Consider the following 10,731-nt stretch of genomic DNA (forward strand, 5'->3'; position numbering starts at 1 on the left):
TGAACTCCTTATGCTTGATTCTGTCTTTATAATATTACAACACCATCTTAAGTCTTACACAGAGACTTGCGTGTATGACAACTGTTCAATGTACACCACGCAACCTGTACTTTGGTGATAGGATAAACCATATATTATGCATATTAAGCTGCCTTTAACTCTCAAAAACATTAATTTTATGTGGCTCAGTGTAACACTAAACTGCTGAAAGATATTATAAATCCCTTCTTGAAAGACTCCTAGGCTAAGGTCCAAGAATACTGAATTAGAAATGAAAAATTTAGTACTTAAGATTGGAAGTTAAGAAATCAGATTTTCGGGCTGGGGAGATGGCTCAGTGGTTAGGAGCACTGACTGCTCCTCCAGAGGTCCTGAGTTCAATTCCCAGCAACCACATGGTGGCTCACAACCATCTGTAATGGGATCTGATGCCCTCTTATGATGTGTCTGAACACAGCGACAGTGTACTCAGAAAAAAAAAAAACTTAAAAAAAAAAGGAAATCAGATTTCCATTATCAGTTTATTCTTCAGAATTTTTTCAGTCAACGTTCATGTTCTGGTTAGTTTTATGTCAATTTGACACAAACTGGAGTCATCTCAGAGGAGAGAACCACAATTTTAAAATGTTCCATAAGACTGGGCTGCAGGCAAGCCTGTAAGGCATTTTCTTCATCAGCCATTGATGTGGGAGGCCATTGTGGATGGGGCCATGGCCGGGCTGGGGGTCCCTTGTGCTATAGAAAAGGAGGCTAAGCAGATCACAGTGAACAAGGCAGTAAGCAGCACCCTTATATTATTATTATTATTATTATTATTATTATTATTATTATATTACCATTTAGGAGACTTGGTCAGCTTCATTTTCTCTACCAATTACAGAATCAAAAGGTTGAAAAAATCTTGACAGCCTGCTGGTGGAAAAATGCATTATAAAAAAAATCTTTGTTTTGAGGTTGGGGATTTAGCTCAGTGGTAGAGCGCTTGCCTAGCAAGCGCAAGGCCCTGGGTTCGGTCCCCAGCTCCGAAAAAAAAAAAAGAAAAAAAGTCTTTGTTTTAAGCTGCCAGGCTTTTGCCTAAGGTCAACAAATTAGAGGGACAGAAGAGATGGCTCAGTGGTGAAATGACTTTTGTGCAAGCATGAGGACCTGAGTTCAAATGCCCAGAACCCACCTGCAAATTAGGCATGGTGCAGATGTGTCTGTAACCTCAGTATCATGGAGTATGAGGGAGACAGACAGATCCTAGAGCTGGCTGGACACCAGTCTCACAGAATCAATAAGGTGTATCCAGGTGTAAGGGTGCATGAGTTGTATGTAAGAATATATAGGAGTTTGTGTGTGTTTGTGTGAGTGCGTATGAGTGTGTGAATGTGTGAGTGTGTGTGTGTGAGATGTAGGGTGAATTGGGTATAGAAGCAGATGCGTATGACCTGTCTGGATTTGATGAGGAGAAGAGCAGTCATTCTGCACATTCTGAGTTTTAATCGTCTAAGATAAAATCAGAAGCTCTGTGACTTTTAGATGAGAAGGGAGCACGGTTGCCAGGAGCAGAGAGCACAGTGGTCAGGACGGCTGCCTGAAAGGCCAAGTGGGCTAACAGTAGGGGGTACCAGATTTCTGCCGCGTGCACAAAATGAGAGCCCCTGGGAAAGCTTTATAGCTTCTGTGCGCATGCAGCCAGCAATGTGGAGCGACTTGTGAACACATCTGAGCCACAACATCCAGGACGATGGCCTCTGACAAACCTGCCTTTCCAAACTGCATGAGGTTTCTTATCATTCAAGTCTAACACAAGAAGACAAATGGGAGGGTCCAACTCAAACACTAGCAACCCAGGCATGCTTTGGACATTTTTATGAGACAGACCTTGAGTTGATTCAAATGTGAGTGCATAGCACCCTCCATTAAGTCATCTCACCCCAACTTAGCACAGAGTTCACACAGTCTTCCACATTCAAAATCAACTTAATATAAAATGCTTCTAGCACAATTATTGAGAATTTGACCACGATTCCTATCAGCTACCATCTATTTTTTAATTTTTTTTGAAACAGAAAGGGATTCCAAGAAGTTGGTGGGAATCTATTAAAAATAATTAATAAAGCTGCAGTCTACTATGTGCAGAGAGAGGATGGTTAAGTGCCTGACACAGTAATTCACAAGCAAGAAAGGGCTTTGTTATTTTTATTCAAAGTAAACAATGCACCAGGGGGTTTCCTTCAGGGCCATTTGCCTTATGTGTTCTTTTGTAACACAGCTCTCAGGGCAGCCTAAATGCCATGATCCTGATGTAGCTGTGTTCACTGTCTAGATGGCCACTCTCTCCTTGTCAAAACCCCAGGTGTGCTTGAGTCTCATGTAAATGATTGGTTCTCACCAAACTTGACGATCCCTTATCAAAAGCTGGGCTAAGGGGTTGGGGATTTAGCTCAGTGGTAGAGCACTTGCCTGGCAAGCGCAAGGCCCTGGGTTCGGTCCCCAGCTCCGGAAAAAAGAAAAAAAAAAACCTGGACTAAGCTTGACCACTAGAGCCTGGAAGGGATGGTATCGCCAGTAGATATATAAGGAGGGTTTTATTCACTTAGGTGCATTAAAAAGTCAGAGACGGAAAACAGCTTCTCTAAAGCCACCCTTGCCAAGCTTGGATGCTGTCCTCTTGGTGCATAGCCCTGGACAAAACCCATCCATAGTCAAGCACAGCGAGAAGACCAACTCCTGGTTCATAGTAAAATTGGGGATATCAGGGAGCTCCTGCTGGGCCTCGCCCTTTCTCAGGACTCCTAGGGATTTTGGAGAGCATTGTCATTTACAGTCATTTAATTGGGGTTATTCTCCCATAGGATCATTTCACCTGATAACAGAACTCCTTACCTATGGCCCTAGGTGTCCTTGGTAATCAGGTTAACAACTGTAATGATGGTAGGAGAACTATTCTACACCAACTGTTAATCCTGAGATTGGCCAGAAAAAACATTTTGAGCCAAATTTAAAGAAATCTTTAAATATTAAATATTGACCAAGGGATAGACTTTGCTCAGGACCATTTAATGGAATTTCCAGCTGAGAATGGCCTCGAGCCATGCGTTGCAGGGGTTTATAAGGACAAACCTATAGGACACTTATTTTCCCATGGGACTTTGTTGTTTTCTAAGAACGACAGCTTCCAGCTTCCCAGGACGTTACTTGGTCCCTGGGCAGGTGAGGCATACGGGTTAATTCTGGGAATTACACAACCTCAATCTGTTGTCATCATAGTCTCTTCACCTCTATCCGTTGTTCCTCTAGTAAGCAGTGTGTATCATAAACGAGGTATTGCATATCAAGTAATGGGTATAAACAAAATTTCTACTGCTATGATCCATTACTAGCTTGAGTCCATTCTCAATGTATTTAAATGAAAGCGCTCTTTATCTATCTATCTATCTATCTATCTATCTATCTATCTATCTACCCCCTCTTATATTAAACTGACAAGATGATTTCTATTTGAATAGATGGGCACATTTTATTTGGAAAACACTGGATTTTTCTAATATTTGTAAGGTTCTACACTAATAGGTTAGTTCAATAATACGTATGTGAACCATTCGGTTTAGGGAAAAAATAAGACCAGGCTGACTCATTACAGCAGTCTATTTTGGTAATTTTAACTTCTCATTCTTACAAGGCTCTGTGGCCTGACTTGGGGCCTGGTTCTCTCAATTCTAACACTCAGTGACTTTCCAGATCTAGCAAAAATGTTTTAAACATCTATAACTTACAAAGCAACAAGGGGGAATGGAGGGGGGGGCACCGACCTTTACGAAGAAATAGCAACCTTTGAGGAAGGTAGAAGAAAGAACATCTAGAATTTAAGACGGGCAGCGTAGCTGGAATTTCCAACCCCTTAAAAACCACACAACCCAGTTGTTAGAATCATAAGCTCTCTGCCTAGAACGGGCAGATACAACACGACATTACCTTATTCCCCAGCTACGGGAACCCCTTCCTACTTGCGGTTTCTCCTGGCCACAGGGTTCTGGTCCATCGTGCTTCCTCCTCCTGCGTCCTCTCTCCTTCCCGTCCGTCCTCCTCTCTGCTCACCTGTCCACACTCTCTAAGACCTCACACCCCACCTTTCCCCTCCACTGCCCAATCACAGACTCCGGCCTTTATTGTCCAGTTAAAATGGGGAGAAGGCTCACCTGTCACCGAGTAGGACTGTGCTCGCCTGGGGCAGCCCTGGGAGGAAGCAGAATTAACATCAGACTGTGAACAGCATCAGGCCAACCCACAACAGGGCTGAACCAGAGTTGGAAAGGAGAGGGCAGTGCATGGGCAATTACTGGATGCAAGAGAGGGTGGGAGAAGATGGGAGAGGACTTCCTGGGGCTGAGAGGAGAGAGAGTCCAGAGGGAGAAAGAAGCAAAGAGCCCTGAGGAATGTCAGGGCCTGAGGGCTCCTTGTGGGCACTGGGCAGACGGGGGGAGGCAGCCCCGTGTGGGTGGAAAACATCAACAGGAAGCAGAAAAGCCCCTTCCAGATGGCTCCAAGGGCCTTGAACGCCACAGCAAACTCTCGGGATTTCTATCTGTAATTCGTTCTGAGCCCGGGAGCGCAATGATTTGTTCTGTCTTTCCTAGGAGAGGTCCTGGGAATAGAAGGAAATCATAAAAATTAAGTAATTAATTAAGTTAAAAGTTTAAAAATAATTGGAGAGGGAAAGAAAGTTAGGTTTAGCTTTTATATAAAGGAAAAGCCACCACTACTGTAGAAAAGAGAATCTGAATGAAAAGGTTGCCATACACGCATGTGGTATGACGTGCCTACATGTCTAGAGCTTGGACGTTAAGGCAGAAGAGTGGAGAGTTTGAGGCCAACCTGAGCTACACATGGAGACCTTGTCTCAAAAATAAAACAGAAAGAGCAGAAAAGAGAAGAAGGAGACAAGAGAGGGAAGAAAAAGGATGGGAGGGAAGGGGGCTGCTTTCAAGTGGGGGTAGCTCTTATAAATTAATGGTTGGAATTCATTGTAAACAGTGCCAATGTCTACAGAAAGGGTAAGACCATGACAGCTAAATAAAGATTGGGGATTTGAAAGTAAAAAAGCAATCTGGCTTGTGTTTGACCTCACGTACTTATGTATCAGGCTGGCTCTGCTGTTTTACAAGCAACAGTAACTAATGCTTGTAAAATACAGAATATGTTTTGGAAAGCAAAATACTTTTCTTTAATGCTTCAGACTCATAAACGTAATTCAGGGAACACATAATTTGACTGTCCTGTTAGTTCCTTGTTGGGAGAGATGCGGCTCAATCATTGAGAAAGAAATCTGAGTGTCTAGGTCTTTGGAGAAGGCTGGCTTAGGGGCTAAGGCTGACAATGTGGAAGCAGCAGATGGGTCCCTGGTCAAGGTTTAGGCTGTGCAGATCGTTCCATGTTTATTCCTAAAAATACACTTCCAGAAAGCTATGTGAGGCCTGGCAACATGGCTCAGAGGGGATAAAAAAGCTCTTACCTCATAAACCTAAAGACCTGAGTGCAAGTCCCAGAGCTCATGCAAAGGTAAACAGAACCAATTCCACAAAGTTACCCTGATCTTCACACATGTGCCATAATATGTATGTGCCCTCACATTCACCATACACACAACAAAATTAATAATTTTTGTCAAAAACTTTAAAAATAAATGTGATATGAATACCATATTTTAGGACATTGGATCTTATACAAAGTGCACTCAGATAACAAACATTAGTGTGGCAATCTCTTTGCATGTTATTTAGAGTAATGCACAATATGTGTGAGTAATATAATCCCTGTTGTTCGTATGAGAAAAGTGAAGCTCTCAGGAGATGAATGGAGGAGTGACAAACCAGCATCGGAGGAGTGAACAGACGAGCCTGAGGAGAAGGGGCTGTGAACATGAGAGATGAGTAGCAGAGCTAGGCTCACCCAGTGGACAGGAAGTGAGGGCTGCAGAAGCTCAGGGAAGTGGGACCAAGGTGGATGTGGAAGGCAACCTGAGCAGTGCAGGTGTCCCCTGAAAAGCTGTGTGAGTTCTGGGCCAGGAGTAGCTTAGGAACAGAGAAGCCCTCAGCACAGTTTTGCGCTGTCTTTCTCGGTCTCACACCTAAGATGCAAACCATCCCTTTGTCTGTATCCAGTCTGTGTACGTCACCCACCCATGTGTTGCTCCATCGCTGTCTCTGTCCCAAATCTACTGTCACTGCAGCTCTGTGTTCAGATAACTTCCGTAGAAGCCCATTGCTACCACAGTGCTGTGTTCTCACGCTACCTTTATCTTACTACGGAGTGGCATTGCCATCCCACATCATCACAGGAAGAACAGTGCACATAATATTTTAAGGGTAAAACAGCCAATTTGCATCACTTTTACTGTAGGATTCAGTTAAAAATGGCTGTTAACCTGTTGTTGTGTTTAATGTATAGGCTAAAGTTTATCATCAACATCCATGTACAGAAAAACAGCACACATAAGGTTTGCTATTCCACTGGAGTCTCGACATGCATTTCCCATGGATAAGGAATTACTGGTGCTACTGAAGGACAGAGCACAGTACAAAAATACATACTGAACGCACTTGCCAGGACTAATGTGTTTATGCACACACCCAGTCCAAAGGAGAACATGGAAGCCACCATTTAATCAAAGCCTCCTTAGGAAATGTGTTTTCCACATGATGACGCCTGCACCGCCATGGTACCAAGAACCAGGCGTAGGCCTGCAAGGTTTAAGAGAAAACGCATATTCCGATCATTTGTGTTATGGAAACACCAAAACTTTTACTGAGGTTCACAGAAGATGTACCCCAAGCCCACCAGTGAGAGCACAATGGAGAAACAAGTTTACATTCTCAGCAGGAAAACAGAAACCTTAACCCAGCCCTGACTTGAAAAGATCTTAGTGCCCGGGTTAATCCACCATGGCCAAACAGAAAGGCCAGGATGTTCCTGTGTTAGGAACAAAAGGCTTCCACGGCACAGGCCAGGCTCAGCAGGGGCAGCCACTGACAGGGCCCAGGAGGGTCCGACATCCACATATGCACAATTTTCAGTCAACTAAAGCTTAAGTACCAAAATATTTTTAGTTAAAGCTGTTTTATATGGGAATATTTCTACAATGAGATAATCCCTATAAAGCATGGAACACAAGTCCCGGCACACAGAGTTCAGTAAGTGTTAATGATTCTTAATGTTAATTCAGTGTATTATGTAAGCGCCTGCCTTAGGAATCAGAATAAAGAGCATAATTACTCCTCTTGGTGGCCCAAGGTCCTCATAGTAAATATTAATTACTTAACGGGGCTCTGAGCATGAGGACATCCTGGAAGTGGCCAGAATTCTGGGGTTGTTGGTTCCTGCACAGCTCCAGTGCGAGGGCTGCCTGATGGTGGGCCTGGCAGTCAGCTGATTTCCACTCACTCTATTGAGCCGTCTAACCCTAACCCTAACCCTCACGGCTGTCACTGTGCTGCACTGGCCATGTCTCACCTCACAGTTTCCTACCTCCGAGCATCTCTGAGCCGAGACACTGAGCAAGTTAAATATTGGAAAAACATACAAACAAGGGCTGGACTGTTTAACCAACTGTTTCTGGGTGAATGAGTCTTTGAAGCACATTTCAGCAGCCTATTCCCAATGTGATCAGGACTCTGGCTGGAGGTCAGGATGTGCAAACTTGCTCAACTACATGTATTTTACAGGACTGTGCTCCCACACCAAAGGGAACCTTTTGATCTGTAGTTTAGGTGCAGAGCATCTGGGTGACAAACCATCTTCTTCAAACAGACATAGAGCCTTTTGTCATCTCAAATAAATCTCACCTACCTTCTTAGGGAAGAGACAAGAATTCTCCCTTTTTTGGCAAGGGTTTTGCATTTTTATTGTTTTAAAAAGATTTATTTATTATATACAATGTTCAGCCTGCATACCAGAAGAGAACACCAAGATCCCATCACAGATGGCTGTGAGCCTCCATGTGGTTGCTGGGAATTGAACTCAGGACCTCTGGAAGAGCAGTCAGTGCTCTTAAGCACTGAGCCATCTCTCCAGTGCATTTTTATTCTTAATATAATTTCCCAGGATCACTGTATCCATATTTTAGTGAATGTACTTAAATTTAGTTTTCTGATCATGAACAAATTTATAGTAGATCAAGATGACTGGATGGAAGGAACATGCGTTGCACTTGGCAACAGTTTTCAAAAGCAAACTCTGTTAACCATCAATGAGTTGGGACTTAGATGCTCAGTGAGTGACTCTGAGCAGCCACAACAACGCGGTTGAGTTACACTGCACGATTGTAGAATTGTGTAGTAACAGCACAGAACCCAGACACATCCTCCTTACACATAAGTCAGCTTAGATGTTTTACACTATTCAGTGTAATGTGGATTCTAAGAAAACACATTGAATTACTAGGAAATCGTGATCTCTGCATGAACATCAAAGACCAGAATTCATTGCCTGTTCGTCAGACAACGTTACCAAGGAGAAGCGGTGCAGGACCTCAGAGGCCAATCACAGACACAGGTGGGAAAGCTGTAAGGAAAACCCGCAGGACTTTTCTTTCCCTGCCCATCACTAACGTAGCCAGGGGCACTCTGGTCATTGTGTGTTCTTCCTATGAACCTTTCAAATTCTGAAGAAGCTTGGAATTAAACATTTTGAAAACTAATAGTCACATAACAGGGATCTTTCTGGAAATGCTTCAAAGTGCCAGCAGCAGATCCCACGATCTGATGCTCTGTTGAATGGCAAGGAGGTGGACATGGAGGACGGTCTAGAAAGACTGCCATGTGAATCTTAAAGATCTTAAAGATCTCTACCTGTCCAATCTGTGTCTGTGTTTAAATAAACACTAGTTTTTAAATAAAATAAACACTGTCAGAAGCTGGAGGGAGGCACCTTGGAACCCTCTCTTACATTTCATAACACGATGGGGTGGTCCTCTCTGGCCAAGGATCATTGACTCTGATAGAGCATCTCCTGGAGTGATGGAGTCTGGCTTGAGACGGCCTTTCCTGTGCTTTAAGCTCTAGTCCCTCCTGGTCATTTTGATGCCTCTAATTGTGTCAAGTGAAACAGACTGTGTTAGAACTGATGCCTAGGTTTACTCCATACCCTAGAGAAACGGGCGTCCAGGAGCCAACACCAGTCGAGGCTGCTCTCTCTGAGTCTACTCCTCAATGTTGTCATCACCTCAGCAATTTCCCGAAGATTAGACAGATAATTTGTAGCTCAGGGTTTCGCATCCATGAATTTCTGCTTGGAAAACCTGGGCGTGATATCCACACCTCTAATCTCACCCTTCAAGAGGTAGAGGTCGGAGGATCTCCAATTCAAGACGACCCTGGCTGCATGTGATATTCTATCTTAACACATCACTGTCCTCATGGGGAAAAAGAAATGGAAAATAAAAGGAGGTGTAGAAGGAAATATTATCTTCATAATGGGTGTGACTTTGAGTTTTATGGTTATATTATTACTCTGGGAGAGAGTGCAAGATACAAGCTTTTCTGGTTATACGGAACACAGTATTTTGGAAGAAAGATTTTGTCTTTGTGTTTTTAAAAAGTGTGATTAGGCTCTGGGAACCTCAGAGTCATACTGATCAGATTTGAGAGAGGGAGACTGCCAGAAAAATTAGATTCAGGAGAATCAAACAGGATATCTCGATTCTAATCTTTTGTCTTGAGAGTTGTATTTTGCAGAATGTGCCTACTTGGATTCCTGGTCTCAAGGACTTTCAGCTGGGTCAGGTCAGGACACATCGGCTACAGCATTTGCTTCATTCTTCCTACCCCATACCCACAAGGATATCTCAATGCCCATGTACAGCTTGAAGAAGTTATGGAGGAGTCGTCGCCCCAATTCCCTGGACTTTTGAGGGGCTGAAAGTGGTTATTCTAAGGTTGTTTCATGAGGAATTTAGAAATGGTTGTAATTTAACAGGGAGGAATTAGCTAGATTTAGTTATACAGTCATAATCTCATTTGGTAACTAAGCTAAAATCATATCTTTACTTTGGTATAGAATTTGTTAAAAAAATTTGTAAAAAGTACAAGGTTTAGATTCAGTCCTTCTATTGATGCCATTACAAATTTATGAGCTGATTACACATGTGACTTAAGGGCCAAATAGCAAATGCATGGCTCTGAGTTCGCTAGTACACTTTCAACATAATAAGATAAAAACCCCTAACCCTAAGCTCCTCACCCCAACCATAAACACTAAACTTAAATCCTAAACCGAACCTGAACCCCCTAGCCCTAACCCAGACATGGAGTTGCAGAGTTTGGAGTCTGCCCAGCTGGTTTCCTGTCTTGCTGTGAGGATTACAGCTCAGTGATTCGATGAATCTCAGGAAAGACTTTGAATTTTTAACATTGTTGAGACTGCTATAGATTATGGGGACTTGGGAAGTTGGATTAAATGTACTTTGCATTATGCTATGTTTAGGTATGGGCCATACAGACTCATGTGTTTGAACAAGTCAATGGGAACCAGAGAGTGGAATGTGATTATTTGTATAAGCTCCGCCCAGGGGGTGGCAGTACTAGGAGGTGTGGCCTTGTTGAGGGAGGTGTGGCCTTGTTGGAGTGGGTGTGTCACTTTGGCATGACCTTTAAGACCCTCATTCTAGCTGCCTGGAAGCCAGTATTCTGCTAGCAGCCTTCAGATGGAGACATAGAGCTCTCAGCTCCTCCTGCACCAGGCCTGCCTGGA

The sequence above is a fragment of the Rattus norvegicus genome, chromosome 20 (genome assembly GCF_036323735.1).
Source record: "Rattus norvegicus strain BN/NHsdMcwi chromosome 20, GRCr8, whole genome shotgun sequence".
NCBI classification, from domain to species: domain Eukaryota; kingdom Metazoa; phylum Chordata; class Mammalia; order Rodentia; family Muridae; genus Rattus; species Rattus norvegicus.